This window comes from Elaeis guineensis, chromosome 9 (genome assembly GCF_000442705.2).
Source record: "Elaeis guineensis isolate ETL-2024a chromosome 9, EG11, whole genome shotgun sequence".
Lineage (NCBI taxonomy): Eukaryota > Viridiplantae > Streptophyta > Magnoliopsida > Arecales > Arecaceae > Elaeis > Elaeis guineensis.
In genome coordinates, this window is record NC_026001.2 from 47,582,596 (window position 1) to 47,606,067 (window position 23,472).

Genomic DNA, 23,472 nt, shown 5'->3' on the forward strand with positions numbered 1-23,472 from the left:
TTATGATCATACCTCCATTCTTTGGGTAGATCATTTGTACCTTGAGATTGTTCTAGTTGTTCTTCACTATCTTGAATGGTTGAGTCTTTTAGAGTGATCTCCTTCATCTCTTCTATAAGAGGATCTGCATCATCAATACCTTCATTCTTTCTTGAAGGAAGATCATTAGTTTCATCAAAAACAACATGTATTGACTCCTCTACTACTAAAGTTCTTTTGTTGAAAACTCTAAAAGCTTTGCTAGAAAAGGAGTAACCAAGAAAAATCGCTTCATCAGATTTTGCATCAAATTTTCTTAGTCTTTCTTTACCATTGTTCAAAATAAAACATGGACAACCAAAGACATGAAAATATGCAATGTTTGGTTTTCTTCCTTTCCAAAGCTCATAGGGAGTTTTTTTTAAAATTATCTGATTAAAGCATGGTTTAATATGTAACATGCCGTGTTAATTGCTTCCGTCCAAAAGTATCTTGGAAGGTTGCTTTCACATAGCATGGTACGGGCCATTTCTTTAAGAGTTCTATTTTTTCTTTCTACTACCCTATTTTATTGGGGTGTTCTAGGCACTGAAAAGTTATGGTCAATATCTTTTTCATCACAAAACTTTTCAAAATCATGATTTTCAAATTCGATTCCATGATTACTTCGAATATTTTGAATTGAAAATCTTTTTTTATTTATGATTTTTCGATAAAATTTTGAGAAAACATGAAAAGTTTCATCCTTATGTGCCAAAAAGAAGATCCATATAAAATGAAAGAAATCATCCATAATTATGAAATCATATCATTTTTCATCTAGACTAGTAGTTCTAGTGGGTTCAAATAAATCCATGTGCAATAGTTCTAATGGCCTAGAAGTTGAAACAATATTTTTAGATTTGAATGAGACTCGAGTTTGTTTACCCATTTGGCATGCATCACAAATTCTATCCTTTTCAAAATTCAATTTGGGTAAGCCAATAACTAATTTCTTTTTAATAAGTTTTGAAAGAGAATGCATATTAATATGTGCAAGCCTACGATGCCAAAGCCAACCAGTCTCATTAATCTTGGCATTCAAGGCTACTAGGCATTGCATGTTTATTTTGGAAAGATCATTCAAATCTATCATATAAACATTACCATGTTAATACCCAACAAATTTAATGTCTTCATTAATAGGACTAATTACAATGCAAACTGATTTCATATATCAAATATATGTAGTTTCAGATCTAAATAAAAATATATCATATATACATCAAATTTTAGATCTAAAACTAAATTTACACATATTAAATATATATATATAATTAAATCTAAAATAATGATTAAGATATTTTAAAAATATCTTTTCAAAAATTGATTCATATCAAACTAGGACAATCTTTACAATATAGGAGGTAAATCCTATATCAGGACAATCTTATATCAGTTTGATGTAAATTTTTTAATCATTCTAATTTTAGAACTAAACTTAAATTAAGCATATCATATATGCTAATTTTTAGATCCAAAAGATTTGATTTAATTATGAAGATTTAAAAATAACTTTGTATCATTTATCACAAAATTGACTGATGCTTAATAAATTATATTTTAAACCATCTACTAATAAAATATTTTTAATATACTTGGAGGGAGTGATACCAATGTTACCTATACCGATGATATTTCTTTTGCCATTGTCTCCAAAGGTGACCATCCCTCCATTTTTAGCAACAAGTGTGATGAATTGGGATTCATCACCAGTCATGTGTCTTGAGCACCCGCTATCAAGATACCATCTCTGGTTTGCTCCTTGGGATGCAAGACATACCTATACACAATAATCAAGTATTGACTTTTGGTACCCAAGTTTTTTTGGGTCCTTTTGGTTAGTCATAATGGTTCCTTTTGGAACCCATATTTTTTTTACATTGAAATTTTTAGATTTATTAGAAAAATATAAATAAGATTTGTGTCCTACTCTACCATATTTAAAGCAAGTTATATTTGAAAACTTATTGTATGATGAGTTTACAAAGATATTTTTTAAAAATTTTTGTTTCTTTAAAGGGTTATATCCAAGACCAGCTTTATCATAAATAGCTTTTTGATTGTCAAGTATCATGTGAAGTTTATTTGAGCTTAAAGTAAATTTTTCCACCATTGGTTTCAACTTGGCAATCTCATTCTTTAAATTTAGATTTTTTTGAGATAGGGTAGATTTTTCATTTGAAATGCTCTCAATTTCTTTTAGTAAAGATTGATTTCTTGACTTTAATTCTTTATTCTTTATCCCTAGCTTCTTTAGTTCATCAATTAGATCATAAAAAGCTTCATGAAGTTTTTCAAAGGTAAAGTCAATAGGAGTTTCAATATTTACCTCATTTTCGTGTGCCATAAGGCACAAGTTGGCTTATTCCTTTGACTCTTCTTTTTGATGTTGTTTCATGCTCAGCTTATGAGTCATCAACGATCCTAAAAGCTCTTCCAAAGGTAGGATGTTCAGATCTTTGGCTTCTTAGATTGCGGTCACTTTGGCCTCTCAAGTCCTTGGTAAGGACCTAAGAATCTTTCTCACGAGGTCACTGTTAGAATAAGACTTATCAAGACTTTTTAAACCATTTATAATATCAGTAAAATGAGTAAACATTTCAGTGATAGATTCATCATGCTCCATTTTAAAAAGTTTATATTTATGCACGAGCATATTAATTTTGGATTCTTTCATTTGATTAGTTCCTTCATAAGTTACTTCTAATCTATCCCATATTTTCTTAGCAGACATGCATGTTGAAATACGATTGAATTCATTAGCATCTAGGGCACAATACAAGACATTCATGGCTTTAGCATTTAGTTGAGCCATTTTCTTATCAATCTCATCCCATTCTTTTTTGGGTTTGGTTGATTCCACACCATCAATTATTTTAGTGGGAGTGTGTGGTCCATTTACTATGATACTCCACATATCATAGTCAAGTGCTTGAATGAAGATTTTTATCCGAGCTTTCTAATAGGTATAGTTTGACCCATTGAAAAGTGGAGGTCGGTTAGTGGACTGTCCCTCGGTTAGAGAAGTGCCAACTTGAGTTGCCTTAGATCTTTAGCTCTTTGATTGGTTAAATCAAAGTAAGACTAGAGCACTGGGCTCGATACCACTTGTTGCCCAGCTATGCAACCCAAGAGGGGGGTGAATTGGGTTTCTAAAAATTTAAACTTAACTTACAACCATGAAGATTATTTAACAATGAGCAAGATAAGTATAGAGAGTGTAATTTATGCAATGGTAAAGTTGGATGCTAGAATGCAAGAGAATGAAGAAGTTTGAAAGGAGAGTAATTAAGCACAACACAAATAAGAAGATTTATAGTGGTTCGGTGCCAACCTTGCACCTACATCCACTCTCCAAGCTCCTACTTAGGAATTTCAATCCACTAAACTATATTCAATCTGAATACACTCGTTGGAACCTCTGACTCTAGCTATTCCAAGCTAGACCACTTATTTTTGGGTACAAGCCCACCCAATACAATCCGATTCAAGGTCTGGATCAACCTTCCCATATTTTGGAACCCTTCCAAAACAAAAACAATAACTCAAAAAGAGTATTACAGTTAATTGCACAGAAATACAGATGAAGCTCCTTTAATGAGCGAATAAAGCTTTAAATATACTTTACACAATTAGAAGGAAGCTCTTTCAGATTTTCTCAAGGTGGTTGGAGACTTGAATGAACCTTGAGGAGTTGGTGAACTTAAAATAAAAGCTTCTTGAACTCTTTTAGAGGGCTCTTGCTTAGGGTTGACAAGAAGGCTTGAAGAACCTTTTTCAAATCTCTCTCTTATATTGATTCCCTCCTTTGAGTGCCTTTTATAACTTCAAATAATGGTGGAGAGTAATCTGGGCTGAAATAGAACCGTTGGAGCACATTAAATGAGTATTAAATGCAGCCAAAATGAGCTAAAAACTAGACATTATGGAATTTTTCCGTCACAGGGGTCGACTCATAGGGTCGACTCATGCACAGGGGTCGACTCACAAGGGTCGACTCATGCACAAGGGTCGACTCATGCACAGGGATCGACTCATGGGTCGACTCATAGGGTCGACCTCTGTGGAAAAGAGCAGAAAATAACTGTTCTGTAATTTTGGCCTGCAGAGCAGCTGAGATCGACTCATGAGGTCAACTCATGCCAAGGGGTCGACCCATGGGGTTGACTCACAGAGTGTGCCAGCCAAAATTTTTGCATGCCGTTCAGTCCTTCAAGCCATGAGTCGACTCATGGGATCGACTCAAAAATAAAATATGATTTTCTTACAAAATACACTTTCAAAAATATTGAAATTTTCTCCAATAGATTACACGTCTTTTGTTCTTACTCTTGAGGCTTCTGAATCAGGTCTTAATAAAATTATGATTTTGCCCTGAAATGCAATAAGTCTTTTTCCAAACCAAAATCATTAGTAATCTCCTCAAATGCTTTGTAATCATCAAAATCAATTCAAGGAGCAACACCCTTCTTATCTATTCATTTAAAGGAGTCCATGATTGTGGCAAACTTTTCCATTAAGTCTAGATTTTAGCCATGCCTCTTAGGAGTTCTCCACTCGCTTCTTAATCCCAAGAGATTCCACGCATTTTGTGAAGGGGTATGCACCAAGAGTTGTGTGCTAATCCCTCACGCCTCTTCATTCCAATTTAAGTGAAAGAGTTTTAGGTTTTAAGGAATCTCTTTTGGAAACAAACCTTCTATGCCTCTTGGTCCATTCGTGAAAGTGTTCACGCTAAAACAAAATCATGCCCCATATCTCGACATGAAGAAGGTTTCATGCCCCAGATAATTGGCACTCTGTGAAGAAGTCTATGGAGAGTAGGACTCTTCCATGTCTCATGCCAAAAAAGGCTTCATGCCTCTAGTTTGGATGCCCAAGGGTTGGGTGTTGGAGGGTGTTTAGACTCCTTTCATGGCTTTTATTTGAGTTATGACTTGGGTCTATAAAAAGGCTGAAAATTGGCCAAGGGATGTGTGGATCAAAGAGATCAAATATCATATCTTATATATGGGTTCCAAAGGTCCAAATGTTGGACAACAAGATGGCTAAGAGACAAGGGGATTTACATGTCCAAGTGAAGAAAAAAAAGAGAGAGGAAAACACCAAGAGTTGGTGATGCAAGGAAGGGAGGAGCTATTGATTTTCTTGAGAAAAAAATTCAATGAATCCAGATTGAAAAGAGTCTTAGATCAAGATCCATGTGGATCACCATTGGAGGACATATGCTTGAGTGCCTTAAGGATACCAATCAATAGGTGACTTAAATTTTTGCATAAAGTATATCATTTCTGATCTCTCATTTATATGCTCTATAATTTATGTTTGATTGACATCAACAAGGTAATTTTGAGATTGGAATTCGGATCTCATGTTTTCAATAGTTGTTGTATGTTAAAAATTTTAAAATCTATTTTCACTACGTATTCGAAACCCAACAACTAAAAATATTTTAGATCATATCAAGCTTTTAGGTCTTACTTGCATGATCTCATTATGGTCCTAAAAATATTGTCCTAATCTATGGGGTTCATCATAATCATAATCAATCAATCACAAATAAAATAATGAGATGCAGCATATGACGAAACACAATACCTCATATTATCTAATGAATAATCAATGTCATGTACATGAGCAGGAAGATGACTAAGAAAAGTTTCATTGCATCATCCATGTGTTGAGAAATATGTCCTAAAGTCAAATTCTATTGACGATTGGGCTCATTCTTATAAATTATATATAAATTTTTATTAATAAAAATTATTTGATATTTTTTATTATAAATTATCCATCTTTGAACTCCTGTATTGTAATGAAGTCTTTAGGACTATAATTAATCGATAAAGGAGGATTTATCATTTAGTCCTTAAAAGTGTTTGCGACCAAATGATATGCTATTAATAAGACGATGGCAATATCGAGTATAGGTCATTGTGTGCCATATGAGTTGGTTGTTCTCTTAACAAAGGAGTGTGGAGATACTGTTATGGCATGCAGATTGAATGTAGGAGTACATTCGTATGGAACGTGATCATGTGTCTAGCACTCTGCTGTCAAGAGTAGCTCGTGAAGGATATGGTATAAATATCCCTCAGACTTGAGATCACTATGGTGACTAGTAAGCAACTCACTGTACTTTAGTATGGACTATCTAAGTTTATAATTCAGTGATGGAAGGATACTGGATGCAGTCAAGTACTTATCAAGTCGGTGTGTGAGTCAAGATGGAATTGATCTCTCTGAATCAGTAAGAAATATGTATCAGTGTATTTTAATTTAGTAAAATCTTAACTAGGATAATCTATGAGATAGATTTTAAAGGTTGAAATATAATATGATCGACTTAATTAGGATTGATAGTTAAACCCTAGGTCATCTTGAGCATTAGGGTCAAAAGGATAAATTATACGGTAACCATACGTTGGTAGGTTCTAGAATGTTGGTTTGCAATACTTCGACCTATCCGATCGTTGGGTCACCATTACTAGATAGTTATATCAATTGGTATAGAAAGCTATTCCTATGCTACCGGCTTAGGTTTGAACCTATGGGATCACACGTATAAGAAGATTTGGTCAGATCTGATGGTTGAAGAGTCCAATTAAATTATGACTTTGGTGAGGAGTCTTGCTGGAATTGAGACTCTGGAAGAGAGTCCCACTGGGACTGAAACTCTACTATTAATAGAGAATTAATTAGTAATTGACTCAATTTGATTGAGTAAAGAGCTTTGGATCAAGTCTAATTGAATTAGATTCAGTTCGACTCAGATTGGGTTTGATATGATCAATCCTGATTACAAGAGAAATTTGATCTTGATTCGATCAAAATTTTGACTCATCCAATTCTTAATTGGGTTAGAAATTTATTGAAATATTTAGATTTCTAATTGGATTAAGTTTATTTCTATCAGTGGGTTCAATCCAAATTTGATTTGAATTAGAATTGAATTAGAAATGAAGAGTCTAAGTTGACTAGGACTCTATCCTTATCTCCTTGCGCCACACTTGGACCCGCACCCTTATCCCCATGCCAAATTGGATTTGGCTTGACCTTTTTGGTGTCAAAGTAGTAGACCCAATAAGGGTGAGCAGCAATGACTGATGACTCATAATTTTATCTCTTGCCTAATTCAAATACGATCCGAATTAGAGATAAGATGAATACAAGGAAAAATTTTTTTCAAATAAGAAATGTTGTTGGCACCAAATTAATTTTTTTCTATTTTTTTTGAAGTGTTTTTGGGTGTGTGAGATACCAGATCTCCTTCCTCATGCCAACTTTCAAATCTAGAAATTTTTGATGCCCAAAAAGGTTTGTGGCATTGTGATTGTGGCACCCTTCCTTGGATGAAAACCCTAATCCCTAGTCTATAAAAGGGTGGCTCTCTTCTTGGCATCATACATCTTCCTCTCTTATTGGTTTTTATTTTTTCAGAGCTCTTCTCCTCCTCCTCTAGATTCTTTCATCTTTTGTAGTGTCCAAGGTGCTTGAAGAAAAAAGAAGAGGTTAGCCATCAAAGTTGCTTGCAGGCTAGCACATCCAAGCTTCTAATTTGTGCTAGTCTTCACATGGATTTTTCTGTAGAGGCCAAATGACTTCATGTGGCTACAAGCAACCTGAGGAACATCTTCTCCAAGTGTTGGACCAGAGGAGCTCAAGATTCAATTGGTTTGGTAATTGTTTCTAATTTGTCTTGATCATGTTGTTAGATCTAATAGTTAGATCTAAGATTTCAGCATCGATGAGATCGATGTGTTTTTTATTTTTAGATCTAAAGTATATATTTTTATATGATAGATAATGAGAGAGTAGTTTAGATTCGATCTTATGTATATAATTAAGACTAAATTATTTAATCTTTTCTTTTGCTGTACAAAAATTTTAAAATTGCATGCATAGCACTACCGTATATTTCCTTCAATTGGTATCAAGCATGGTTATTTTGATATGATTAATTATACCTTTAGATCTAATTTTATGATGTTAGATTTGATTATTTATGATTTAGATTAGATCTAAATAAATTTATTTTCAGATCTGATTATTATCTTGTTAGATTAGATGTTCTGAGTAGCAAAGTACTCAGATTAGGTAATCACCAGGCCGTCCGATCATAGAGCAAGTAGGGTTACATTGAAAGAAGAGTGCCCTATAAGCCAATCACAAGTGTTTGTGAAGAAATTTTTCTTTGTAATTTTTTAACTCATGTAATGATATTTATTATTTGATAATAAAATGAGGATTGATTCATCATATTAGCTGCATCTTATTATGTCTAAGATTATGATGAACCTCAAAGATTAGGACAATAATTTTAGGAGACATGAATGGATCATGTTGGTAAACACTAAAGTCCTAAAATTCTAATCTTAAATATTTTGATCGTAGAAACACTGAGTCGGGGATCAATATTTTGGATAGACTGGCACATCCTATGTATGCTCGATGGAGAGGGTTGCAGATCTTACTAGCCACTTGTGTGGGACACTAATACAAGGATGTGGGTCTCATTTAATAAATGAATCCACTGAATTGACTCGATGAAAGAGAACATCTTATGGAAGCCTTACTTGCATGTCAAAGATGATTTTCTAAATGGGAGTTGTGCAAGTGATCCTTAGACTTGAGATCACATAGAATCTTATGCATATGAATCCATATTTTGGTTCATACTCAAGCATGATATTGAGACATGTATGGATGTTCTAGATATGGTGGAGTGTGTATAAAAATTATGAGTAGGTTAACATGAAATCGATCACTCTTAGTAAGAGGAGATCGCATCCTGTGTATTCTCATTCCTAGATGACTCGAAAAAAAATTTTTAGCCAAAAGTAGGAAGGAGATTAGGAAGAGTTTTTAATACTTCTTCATTGGAGTCATCATTGGTTAATTGAGAATCAATATGAATATGTGTTTGAGTTTGACATGGTTCCATACTCATGAACATATTCAGGGTGCAGGGATGATCGAAGGATTGAATTGCATGGTAACTTGCCACTGAAGGGTATACTTGATATTTCTATCAAATTTTATATCTTCTAGGTAGTCATTATACGTTGCTAGATGTCAATCTTGACTTATAGATTTGATCAAATTAAAGAGTTTAATTCGATCATCAATTAGAAAGAGTTCTAATTGTTGAAATCGGGTTAGCTCGATTGGACCTAAATCAGTTAGATTAAAATCTAATCAAATTAGGTCAACTTGCATCCAGATCTACTACTGGCTAGATGTGGAACCAAATGGATCACACATATATAAAAATTGGTCAAGGATCCTTTTGAAAAAGGTTGATTGGAATTTTGGATTCAATCAGGTTCTGATAAGCATGCTAGCATGTGTGGAAACCCAAGCTCCTTTGGAGATCAATTTGGTCTCATGCCTTAGTGATTTGGAGCCTAATTTGGTGGGCATTTGGGTTAGGTCAAGCCACTTGAAAATAGTAAAAAAATAGGTGCCACATCTTATCTTAATGCCAAAAACCAAGAGTCCAAGATGAGAAGGACTCTTGGTACAAATATGCAGAGCGCACGCACTATTTGGTTTTGGCATGGAGAAGAACTAAGAGTCCTTCTTTTTGGTCTCTATTTTTTATAAAAATGATATCAGATGATTAGCCACCTAGAACACTATTTAAAGTATGAAAAATCTTTCAGATTATGTATGAAAAAAGTTTTGGAACATTGTTGCACATGCGATAGGTTTTTTGGATGTGCAAAGGGATACGAAGACTCCTTTTGTTTAAAGAGCCTTAAGTGACTTTTTTATCTGATAATTTTTTTGATAAGGATTAGTTTTAAGTGTTGATCATGTGATAAAAATCTAAAAAATTATTAGATTAAGGAAGGTTGCTTTTGATGCCCTTTTCTAGATGTGCACGCACTCAACAATTAGAAGGTGCTCATGCATCTCTTTGGTAAAGAGTCCTTCTCACATATAAATACTTATCCGAATGAGGGTCACTTACTGATGGCCTTTCTATTTGAATAAAGGGTTATGTGACAATTTTTCACACTAATTTAAAGTAAGAAGAGATGCAAGAAGCATCTCATTATGGGCATACACGCGTGAGAGGGCTGAAATCGACATATCACACCCTGAAGAGTCCTTCTGTTTAAAGACTCTTAGATAAGTGATACATGAACTTGATATGTCTTTCCAGATGAGGCATGCCTTGTCTGTTGGTGACTCATTTGGTGCTATAAATAGGAGACGATAGAAGGGTTGATCATTCAATTCTTACATCCCCTATTCACTCCCTCTCTCCCTCTCTTACAACTTAGGGTTTAGGACAAAGGCTTGTTCTTTTAAGACAAAACTAATCCTAATAGCTCTAAGGGTTTAAGAGGTCCAAAAAAAGATGGTCAGGTCCAGTGGGTGGTTCTAAGAGGTTCAAACTTAGGTCTGAAGGAAGATCTGATCAATTGGTGGCTAGTCAAGTTCTAGGGGCTAGAACTCTTGAAGCAAGGTGAAGGAGGAGCGTTGTCCTTGGTTCAATTTTCTTGTGGATCACCATTGGAGGATGGACACTTGGATGCCTTGTGAAAATTAGATTAACTTTATAGGTATTCTTTTGACCTAAATTTATTTTATTGTACTTTGATTGATATAGTCAAGGATTTCTGGACATTAGGATTTTCGGTGCATCAGGTGTTTTGAATGAAATTTTAAACACCTAACCCTTTTGTTGTACCATCAAAACCCAATAGTGATATCAGAGTCTATCTTAATCTATATAATTAAAGGTTAAATTATTATCTTGATTATGACTAAGCATGAGTTTTTGGTTTGGTTCAAGTCGGGTCAAGGGTTGAACCTGATTGAACATCCAAACCCTAGCATGTCTTAGAGATATGTTTTATGTTAAAATACATGATGTATATATAGAAATTTTCTTAGTAGCTTAGTATTCTAATTGGGGTTCATCACCAGATCGTCCAATCATAAGAGCAAGTAGGGTTTAAAGACTCTCTCTTCTTATTCCATAAGATACTCTTATAGCGTGTAGGGGTGCCACTGTGATGTTCGAAGAAGAAGAACTGTGAAAAGAGTATTTTGTATTCTTGTATATTATTAGAATTCATGCATATGTGATATGCTTGAGATGCTTAATTATAATCATATTTTATGATTATATTTTTATATTCTAGAGATATGATTGGATGCCATGATTAGTTGTTATGATTTTTAAGGTACAACTATAATAGTACATCATTATGATTGATTGAATTAGGATGTGCATGAGACCATTAAAGCCCTTATAAAAAAATATTAAGTAGTAGTGTTGTGAACCAATAGTTGATCTATTTTTTTGAATCGATTAATTAATTGGTATCTTAGAAGTGCTTCAAGTGCGGTGGTTATTTAGTTGGTTTCGTTGTTGGCCTGACCAATTTTATTGATATCTAAAAAAAGCAATGGAGAGACCCCCACCAATCTTAATACTTTTTGATTAATTGGATTAGTTCGAATCTTGAATGATGGTAGCTCAGTATTTTGAACACTACATTTACCTTCCTTTATGTCTAGTCAATATCCTATAAAAGATCATAGTAGGTTTGTTGTGATATCCATAAGACTTGCTATGAAGATTGATGTGGATTTGTCTTGGTGCATATTAGATGCTTTACAGTATATTTTGAATATGTTATTTTATTATGATATCAACAATGATAGTATTTTTCAGATATGACTATATAAAAATGAAGGGTCTGACTTAACTAAAAATATTATAGTTTGTTATAATATCCATAAGACTATGAATATTTTAGAGACAAGAATTATGTTGAGAGTTGCATGAGATACAATTGGATAGATTTTTCTATCTTTGAACTCATTAAGGTTATTGTGATATCACAAAGCTTCAATGAGGGATTAGGGTCTCAACCCCATTAAGAAATCAGATTAAAATTTTTCATTTACCATAGGAGAGGGCTATGGTATTTGATAAAATAGTGAAAGACATAACTAGTTTAAAAGTCCTTATCTAGTTATGCATGTCAAACATGAGTGGTTTGCTTATACTATTGTTCTTTTTTATGTAGATTTAAGACCGCATTATGGCTTCTTTATTTTCACTGCATAACACCATAGATAAAAATGTTGACCGATCCCAACTATATGGATGGGTTTAGAAACTTGCAAGTTAGGTTCATATTGGAGAAAAACTCCAATGTTCTAAAAATTTTTGACCTTGGATTGGTCAGTTATAATGAGAAGGCAAAAGATGTCCATAAGGATATTATCTGTTCATTTTGTGATAAATTTAGATATTGAGAGTATAATTGCAAGAATAATCTTGCAAGTTTGAAGCAGGATGCAAGTACAGCATCAAAAGATGTGTATATGATATAGACCTATTTTTCATTGAGTGACTCAGACTCGATACATGGGTATTAGATACTATCCATGGATCGCATATTTGTAATTCATTACAGTGACTACAGAATATCAAAGGTTTGAAAAGAGGTGACCTCGAGCTTTATGGCATAAGTAGAGAGTCCATTAGCACTGAGGCTGTGGGAACCTATATGGTTGATTTATCTTTAGGCAAAATTTTAGAATTGAAAGATTGTTATTATATGTCAAAGGTCATTAGAAATATTATTTCTATACCTTTGTTATTAAAATAAAATTATGAAATAAGGCTAATGGAAATAGATGCTCCATTTTTTTTTAATAAATTTTATGGCAGTGGTTATATTGATAACAATCTTTTAGTTCTTGTACTCAATAAAAATATTTTTTATATTAAAAAAATATGAAAAGAAAGAGAGAAGATGTGAATATCACATATCTTTGGTATTATCGTCTTGATCATATTAGTGAGTCAAGAATTAACAAGTTATATAAAGAAGAATTCTTTGACCTATATGATTATAAATCATTGAAAACTTATGAATCTTGTCTCATGGGTAAGATGACCAAGACTTCATTTTCTGGATATGGAGAGAGGGTGAATGAGTTGTTAGCCCTAGTACATATAGATGTATGTGGACTGATGACAACACAGACTAGAGGAGGATACTCCTATTTTATCACCTTTACAAATGATCTATCAAGATTCGGATATGTATATCTTATGAAACATAAATTCGAAGCCTTTGATAATTCAAGGAGTATCAATGTATGATTGAGAAACAAACTGAAAAAAGTATCAAGATTTTTCAATCTGATCGAGGAGGAGAATACTTATCCAATGAATTTTTTGATCATCTTAAAAGTAAAGATATTCTTTCTGAATGGACTCCTCTTTATGCACCTCAGTTAAATGGTGTAGCAGAAAGGAGGAATCGTACTTTGATGAATATGGTGCAGTTCATGATGTGCTTCACTGATCTCCCAATATCTTTCTGGAGATATGCCCTAGAGACTGCCACATACATATTAAACAGAGTATCTTCAAAGTCTGTTGTAAGCACACTATATGAGATATGGAAGGGAAGGAAGCCTAATCTTAAACATCTTAAGATTTGAGGCTGTCCTACTTATGTCAAAAATATTTTTGGACTTAAGCTTAGTGCTAGATCAGACAAATGTAGGTTTGTAGGGTATCTTAAGAAAACTAATGGATACTATTTCTACCACCATACTGAACAAAAGGTATTTGTTAGTAAGCATGCCATTTTCTTGAAAAATGAATTCATCCAAGAAGGAGGTAGTGGAAGGAATATTGAACTTATGGAAGTTCATGATCTACAAACTGATCCAAAAATATCTATGGTTGAATCACAAGAAGATCCTCAATCAATAGTACCCAAGGATGAGGTACATCCATAGCACACATCTCCTCTCCGAAGGTTAGATAGACTGCGTCAAGCACTTCTGAGATATGGTTTTGTCATTGAGAATGATAATTTGATCAACATCATTCAAAGTGATGATCCACTGATCTATTCAGAAGCCGTCATGAGTAGAGACTCAGACAGATGGCTGGAAGCTATAAAATCTGAGATGAACTCGATGTACACTAACCAAGTGTGGATCTTGATTGATGCATCTGAGGGTGTGACCTATAGGGTGCAAATGGATCTTTAAGAAGAAGATCGGAGCAGATGGCCAGGTAGAAACCTACAAAGCTAGGTTGGTGGTGAAAGATTTCAGACAAAGGCAAAGAATTGACTATGATGAAATCTTCTCACCAGTGGTTATGCTCAAGTCCATCCAAATTTTACTTGCTATAGCAGCATACTATGATTATGAGATCTGATAGATTAATGTCAAGACCACATTCCTCAATGGTAATCTAGAGAAAGAGGTCTATATGATTCAGTCAGAAAAATTTATCTCAAGTGGGAGGGCAAATCATATATGCAAGCTAAAGAGATCTATTTATGGATTAAAGCAGGCTTCGAGAAACTGAAACATTCGATTTGACATGATAGTCAAAGAGTTTGGCTTTGTCAAAAATAAGGATCAACTGTGTGCGTATAAGAAGATAAGTGGGAGTGCTATTATCTTTTTGATTTTATATATCGATGACATACTGCTCATTGAGAATGATATCCTAATGATGCAATCGGTCAAGACTTGGCTATCGAATAAATTTTTTATGAAAGATTTGGGTGAAGCATCCTATATACTGGTATAAAGATCTATAGAGATAGATCTAAAAGGATGTTAGGCTTATCCCAGTCACGGTACATAGATCTCATATTAAAGAGGTTTAATATGGAAGCAAGTAAGAGAGGTTACCTACCTGCAAGTCATGGTATACATCTCTCTAAGAAAATATATCCTAAAACACTAGAAGAAAGAAAGAGGATGAATGAAATCCTTATGCTTCGACTGTGGGATCAATTACGCATGCCATGCTATATACCAGGCCTGATGTAGCTTATGCTTTGGGCATAACTAGCAGATTTCAGGCTGATCCAAGGAAGGATCATTGAAAAGCTATGAAAAATATTCTGAAGTACTTAAGAAGGACTAAAGATATTTTTCTCATATATGAGGAGGATCAGAGTTGAACTAGAGGGATATACAGATTCTATTTTTAATCTGATCCAGATGATAGTAAGTCAATATCAGGGTAGTGTTTACCCTTGATGGTGGGGTAGTGAGTTGAAAGAGTTTCAAAAGTAAACAGTAGCTGACTCGACTACTGAGATAGAGTACATCACTGCTAGTGAAGCCGCTAAAGAAGCTATCTAGGAGAAGAAGTTCATCATGGATTTAAGAGTTGTTCTAAGATTGAAGGATCGATACCACTCTATTGTGATAACACTGGGGCCATTATTCAAGCTAAAGAACCTAGGTCTCATCAAAGATCCAAGCACATCCTCAGATGCTTCCATCCTATTCGAAAAATTATAGAGAGACAAGATGTTATCCTTGAACGAGTGAAAACAAAGAATAATATAGCAGACCCATTCACTAAAGCCATACCACAGCAGCTATTTGATCGCCTTTTGATTGTATGGGATCGAGATACAAAGGCGATTGTCTTTAGCGTAAGTGAAAGATTGAAAGAAGAGTACCCTATAAGCCTATCGCAAGTGCGTTGTGATGAAACTTTTCTTTGTAATGTTTTAACTCATGTAATAATATTTATTATTTGATAATAAATTGAGGTATTGATTTATCATATTAGCTATATCTTATTATGTCTAAGATTATGATGAACCCTAAAGATTAGGGCAATGGTTTTAGGAGACATGAATGGGTCATGCTGGTGAGACCTAAAATCCTAAAATTTTAATCTTAAATATTTTGATCGTAGAAACACTGAGTCAGAGATCAATATTCTAGATAGACTGGCACATCCTATGTATGCTCGATGGAGAGGATGGCAGATCTCACTAGCCACTTGTGTGGGATACTAATATAAAGATATGGGTGCTCATTTGAAAAATGAGTCTACTGAATTGACTCGATGAAAGAGAATATCTTATAAAAATCTTACTTGCATGTTAAAGATGGTTCTCTAAGTGAGAGTTGTGCAAGTGATCCTTAGACCTGAGATCACCATAAAATCTTATGCACATATTTTGGTTCATACTCAAGCATGGCATAAGACATATATGAGGTGTTCTGGATATGATAGAGTGTGTATGAAGATTATGAGTAGGTCAATATAGAATTGGTCACTCCTAGTAAGAGGAGATCGCATCCTATGTATTCTCATTCCTAGATGACTCGAAAAAAATCTTTTGACCAAAAATAGGAAGAAGACTAAAAAGAGTTTCTAATGCTTCTTTATTAGAGTCATCATTGGTTAATTGAGAACTGATATGAATATGTATTTGTGTTTGATATGGTTCCATACTCATAAACATATTCTGGGTGCAGGGATGATCGAAGGATTGAATTGCATAGTAACTTACCACTGAAGGTATATTTGATATTTTTATCAAATTTTATATCTTCTGGTAGTCATGATACGTTGCTAGATATCAATCTTGACTTATAGATTTGATCAAATTAAAGAGTTTAATTTCATCGCCATTAGAAAGTGTTCTAATTGTTGAAATCGGATTAGCTTGATTAGACCTAAATCGGTTAGATTAAAATCTAATCAAATTAGGTCAACTTGCATCCAGACCTACTGTTGGCTAGATATGAAACTCAATGGGTTACACACATATAAAAATTGGCTAAGGACCCTTTTGAAAAAGGTTGATTAAAATTTTGGATTCAATCAGGGTTCCAGTAAGCATGCTAGCACATATGGAAACCCAAACTCCTTTGGAGATCAATTTGATCTCATGCCTTGCTGATTTGCTAGCACAATTTGGTGGATACTTGGGTTAGGTCAAGCCACCTAGAAATAGCTAAAAAAGAGGTGCCATATCTTATCTTAACATAAAAAACCAAGAGTCCAAGATGAGAAGGACTCTTGGCACAAATATGTAGAGCGCACATGCTATTTGGTTTTGGCATGGAGAAGGACTAAGAGTCCTTTTGTTTTGAGTCTCTATTTTTTATGAAAATGAGTTAGATGATATCCTCTACTACACCATTTGAAGTATGAAAAATCCTTCAGATTATGCATGAAAGAATTCTTGGAACATTGCTATGTGCGTGACAGGTTTTCTGGATGCGCGAAGGGATGCGAAGACTCCTTCTGTTTAAGGAGTCTTAAGCAATTTTTTTATCTGATAATTTTTTTGATAAGGATAAGTTTTAAGTGCTAATCATGTGATAAAAATCTAAAAAATTATTAGATTAAGGAAGGTTGCTTTTGATGCCCTTTTCTGGGCATGCACGCGCATGACAGTGAGAAGGTGCTCGTGCGTCTCTTCGATGAAGAGTCCTCCTCACATATAAACACTTATCCATATGAGATGTCACTTGCTGATGGCTTCCTATTTGAATAAAAGGTTATGTGGTAATTTTTCACACTGATCTAAAGTAAGAAGAGATGCAAAAAGTATCTCATTTTGGGCGTGCGTGCGTGAGAGGGTTGAAATCGATGTATCATACCCTGAAGAGTCCTTATGTTTAAAGACTCTCAGATAAGTGATATGTGAACTTGATACATCTTTTTAGATGAGGCATGCCTTCTCTGTTGGTGACTCATTTGGTGCTATAAATAGGGGACGGCAGAAGGGTTGATCATTCAATTCTTACATCCCCTATCCACTCCCTCTCTCCCTCTCTTACAACTCTAGGGTTTAGGACAAAGGCTTGTTCTTTTAAGACAAGCCTAATCCTAATTGCTCTAAGGGTTTAAGATTCCAGAAAAAGGTGGTCAGGTCTAGTGGGTGATTTTGAGAGGTTCAGACTCAGATCTGAAGGAAGGTCTGATCGATTGATGGCTAGTCGAGTTCTAGAGACTAGAACTCTTAAAGCAAGGTGAAAGAGGAAGTTGTCCTTGCTTCAATTTTCATGTGGATCACACTTGAACATCTTGTGGAAATTGGATTAGTGCTATAGATATTCTTCTGATCCAAATTTATTTTAATTATACTTTGATTGATATAGTCAAGGGTTTCTAGGTATTAGGGTTTTTGGTGCATCGGATGTTTTGAATAAAATTTTAAACACCTAACCCTTCCGCTATGCCATTGAAACCCAACATATATGACCCTCTCTTCGCATTCAATAGGTACTCTTCATGACATGTAGGGGTGCCACTGTAAGGTCCCATGTAGAAGAAAGCGAAAGGGAAAAATCTTACTTTCTTGAAAAATCCTAGATCTTGAAACTCTAGGTATTGTTGTATGTGATGCAAGTTGCAAAGAAACTAGTTACATCTAATCTTGATTAATCAAAATTATTTTGATTTAAAATCATAAAAATTTAGATTTGATCTAAAATTTTTTTGATTTAATGTAAAAAGTTTACATGAAAATTATTTTTTAAACCTAAAGCATGTTGATGCAAAACTTAATTGAGAATTAAGTGTTGAATTGATTGGATCTAGAATTGTGATTGAGATCTAATGACATTACATAAAATATGGGACATGGGTTAGCTCAAATCAGGTCCTTCTCTTTAACTGGATTAAACCTAAGTTAGAATCAAAGAATTAATTGACATGTAGAGAAATTGATTAAGTCTAACCAAATGTTGAATTAGATTAATCAGAGTTTCTCTAATACAATAATTGTAGATGGTCAAGTCCATGTCTTTGATTAGAACAAATGGATCTTGATTGTGGCTCAGTAGTTGAACTCAAATCATTAGGTTGGTCAAATCAAAACTAATAAACCAATTGATGTCTATGGTAAGTTTGGCATTTTGATCAATAATTTTTAATTCGGAGCAGCTTACTTGCCATTTCGATGGTGTCTAAGGCAAGCTCAGTAGATCCTCCCATCGATCTCACTTATCTGGTCAATTTGGTGAATTCGATTTTGATTAGATCACTAAGTGATTTTAGTTAGCCTATGCCATTAAGGTTGATCAGTATGACTGATCTAGGTGCTAGTTCAATCATCATGACTCTAATCCGATTCAGTGACTTGGTGAAGTCAGTGGAAAGATTGTGGTCTACTGATTGATCTTCTCTTCTATCTTCTCAAAATTGATTAAATTTTTTAAATTATTAGGACTCTAAATGAGTGGTTGTGGTGATAACTAATCCTAGCTTTCTATTAAGGTGAATAGTAATGGGTCTATTATTTTTGATTGACATTGCAGGCACTATCTGTCTGGTGTTCTCTCTGAATGATGGAATTATCATTTATCATATGATGATTTTGTTGAACTATCTGATGATGGTTGGGTTGATCGAGCCATCCTCAGGCTTGATCACTCATTAGTTAGGATCACTGAGTAGGTTCATGTTAATGGTTTGACCTAACCGAGACTTTTAGTGGAGGTCCATCATCTATTGAAATAAAATCTGATGCTAAATTAATTACTAAAATTTATTTAAAAAAATAATTGATTGAGAACCTATCCATAGATGCATATGGGTTGATCGAGCCATCCTCGGGCTTATATGCAGTTTATGTGGATTCTAGTACCCGCTAAGGAATTAAGATAATTCTTCGAATTGGAGGTAGAGGCTACCAATTCATATAAAATAGTGGGAGGATCTTTAGACTAAAGTCTATATCTTTAGGATTAATAAATTCAAATACTGATTAGGTTTTATATTTTTCTTGTATGTGCAGATATGGCCTCAAACTTATCATTCCAATCACTATTGGTAGTGAGAAACTAACTGGATCGAATTTTGATAACTAGTATCGAAAGCTCAAAATTATTTTGGAGCACGAGCAGATCCTGTATGTGATTATAGATCCGACACCTGAGGAGCTTGCTCTCAATGCCCGAGGCACAGTCCGAGATATTTATTTGAAGTGGCTCAACGATCGTACTATGATTCGTTGCATCATGCGGGCTTCCATGAATGATGAGTTCAGTTAAAAATTTGAAGAGGTTAGTCAGAGGAAATGCTCCAAGTGTTAAGAGAATCTTTTGGCACTTTCGATGATATTGAGCGGTACAAGACTAGTTACGCCATTTTTAACATCTGGATGAGGGGGGTGCATCTGTCAGTGATCATATATTATACATGATCAAACATATTGAAAAATTAAGTAAGCTCGATTTTTCTTGCATGAACAGCTGAGAAAAGATGCGATCTTGAACTCCCTACCAAGTCTTATCTATCGTTTGTCAGTCATTTTAGAATGACGAAGCTTGTAGTCAACTACTACGATCTGTTGGGGTTGTTACAGACTTTTGAGAAGGATCACCAGCTCCACAAGGAGATGATGAATTTAGTGGTAGGATCTTCTTCGGGTAGTCATCATTTCTTTAAGAAAGAGAAAAAAAAAGAACAAGAAGGTGCCTGGTGCTGGGAGTCAGTCCCAAAAATCCAAGTTCAAGGATGATCAAAGTCAGATGGAGTGCTTTTTTTGCAAAAGGTAGGGTCACTGGAAGAGGAACTATCCTCAGTACATAGCTTTCCTTAACCCAAATAGGCCAAAAGGAAGAAGCAATCAGTTGCTAGATAAGGTACTTATATGATAACACCTTGATACTACTCTCTTTTTGATATAATGATCTGGATATTGGATACTGGCAGTCCTATTAATATTTCTAACTCGTTGCAGGGTCTACAGGTCAGTAGGAGATTTGGAGATGGTGAGAGATTCCTGAATGTTGAAGATGAAAGATCAGTTTCAGTTCTAGCTTTAAGAATCATCAAGCTTGTATTCGAGTCTCATTACATTATTCTCAATAAGTGTCATTACTGTCTTTATTTTCTTTTGAACATTATTTTTGTAGGCCTTTTGACCAAGTCTAATTATAAAATATCAATAAATTTTTTTTTATGATATCATTTTGAATGGTGTTACAATAATGCATAGACAGTTGAATAATAATATCTATATTGTATCTAGGCTTAATGTAATGTACATTTTCAATAAACATCCAAGAATATATTATGTCATGAATGCCTACCTTCGGCATTGTAGGCTAGGTCACATCAACAAGAATAGGATGAACAGGTTAGCTCAAGAAGGGATTCTTGATAAAGATGATTATGAATCATTATCTTCCTGTGAGTCTTGTTTACTTGAAAAGATGACCAAGTCATCTTTTACTAGAAAAGGTGAACGAGCCAGTGATGTGCTGGGTCTGATACATACTGATGCATATGGACCCATGAGCACATGTGCCAGAGAAGGGTATAGCTATTTCATTACATTCACAGATGACCTATCTAGGTATGGGTATGTCTACTTGATGAAACACAAGTCCAAATCATTTGAAATGTTCAAACGATTCTGTAATGAAGTAGAGAAATAAACTGAAAAAAATATTAAAACTCTTTGGTCTGATCGAGGGGGTGAATACCTTTCCAGTGAATTTCTGACATATCTAAGAGAGAATGAGATTCTCTCTTAATGGACCCCTCCAGGGACACCACAGCATAATGACGTATCGAAAAGGAGAAATCGAACCTTGTTGGACATAGTTTAGTCCATGATGGGGTTTGCAACTCTATCGATCTTCTTTTGGGGATATGCACTTGAGACAGCCTGTCTTGTGCTCAATAATATTCTGAGCAAGTTAGTTAATAAGACACCATATGAGATATGGTCAGGGTATGGGCCGAACCTCTCTTACTTTAAGGTCTGGAGGTGTCTGACTTATGTTAAATGATTACAAATTGACAAGTTTAGTCCTAGGTCTGATAAATGTAACTTCATAGGGTACCCAAGGAAATGAAAAAAATTATTATTACTTGCTTGCTGAGCAAAAGGTGTTTGTCAGCAATAAGGCATACTTTTGAAAAAAGAGTTCCTTAGTGAAGGAATAAGTACCTCTAAAATCAAGCTTGATGAAGTTCGACAAGTAGAAGAACCGACACCAATGATTGAATCTGAACCGGATTTGATGAGATCAAACTCAGAGCCCAATACACAAACATCCTTAAGGTGATCCAATAGAGTATCGCGTCAGCTGGACAGATACTTAGATTTCTTGATCTGGGATGGGGATCCTATTGAACTCGACAAGAATGATGAGGATCTAATCATCTATATGGATGTGATGCAAAGGTCTGACTTTGATAAATGACTTGAAGCCATGAAATTTGAAATGAAGTTCATGAAGGTCAACGATGTATGGACATTGGTTGACCCACCTGAAGGGGTTAAACCCATAGGGTGTAAGTAGATCTTCAAAAAAGAGAGGGGCGCAGATAGAAAGGTGAAAACCTATAAAGCCTCTTTGGTTGTCAAGGATTATTATCAGCATTATGGTATTAACTATGACAAGATATTTTCTTCTGTGGCAATACTCAAGTCCATTCGGATCATGCTTGCGATAGCAGCATATCTGGACTATGAAGTCTGGCAAATAGATGTGAGGACAGCTTTTTTAAATGGAGAGATGAACGAAGAGGTGTATATGATACAACCTGAAGGGTATGCAAGCTTTTCATATCCACATATGAATGAGAGGACAGCTTTTCACATCCATAGATGAGTCCAAAGTGTGCAAGCTTTAGAAATCTATTTATAGATTGAAACAAGCATCTCGAAGTTGGAACATACATTTTGATAAGGTAATCAGAACGTATGGCTTCGTTAGGAATGGAGAGAAACCTGCATATATAAGTGGGCTACTGGTTCCATAATTATATTTTTTATGTTATATGTGGATGATATTCTCTTAATCAAAATGATATCCCTGCATTATAAGGAATAAAAGTGTGACTGTCGTCATAATTCTCTATGAAGGATCTGGGAGAAGTAGCCTATATTCTAGGGATGAAGATCTATAGGGATAGATCTAAGAGGCTACTCGGACTCTCCCAATCTACGTACATAGATACCATACTGAAACGGTTCAGCATGAAGAATTTTAAGAAACATTATCTTCCGATAGATCATGAAATTTCTCTCTCGAAGAAGGATTGTCTAACAATTCCTCAAGAGAGAGAGCATATGAGTAGAGTTTCATATTTTTTGACAGTGGGTTCTATTATGTATGCCATGACATGTACGAGACCAGATGTGGCATACTCACTAGGGGTAGTGAGTAGATACCAATCTGATCCAAGAGAAAACTATTGGAAGATCGTAAAAACCATCCCTAAGTATTTGAGAAATACTAAAGATCAGTGACTAGTGTATAGTGAAACTGACTTAAAACTAGTGGGGTTCACCAACTCCAACTTTCAGTCAGACCATGATGATAGCAAGAGTATGTCGGGTTATATTTTTATCCTAAATAGTGGAGTGATCTGCTGAAAAAATTTCAAGCAGCACACTGTGGCTGACTCTATTTATGAAGCAGAGTATATCGACATTCGATGCTGTGAAGAAGCTGTATAGCTGTGAAAGTTCATCGATGAGCTTGGAGTGGCACCCTCTGTTGATGGCCCTATCTTGTTATACTATGACAATACTGGAGCCATTGCTCAAGCTAAGGAGTGGAGGTTGAAGAGAAGAAAAATTGTTTCTCTTCAGATGGCCTAGGTTGTATCTAAAATTTTTTTTATTAATATACATGAATAAGGATCAAATT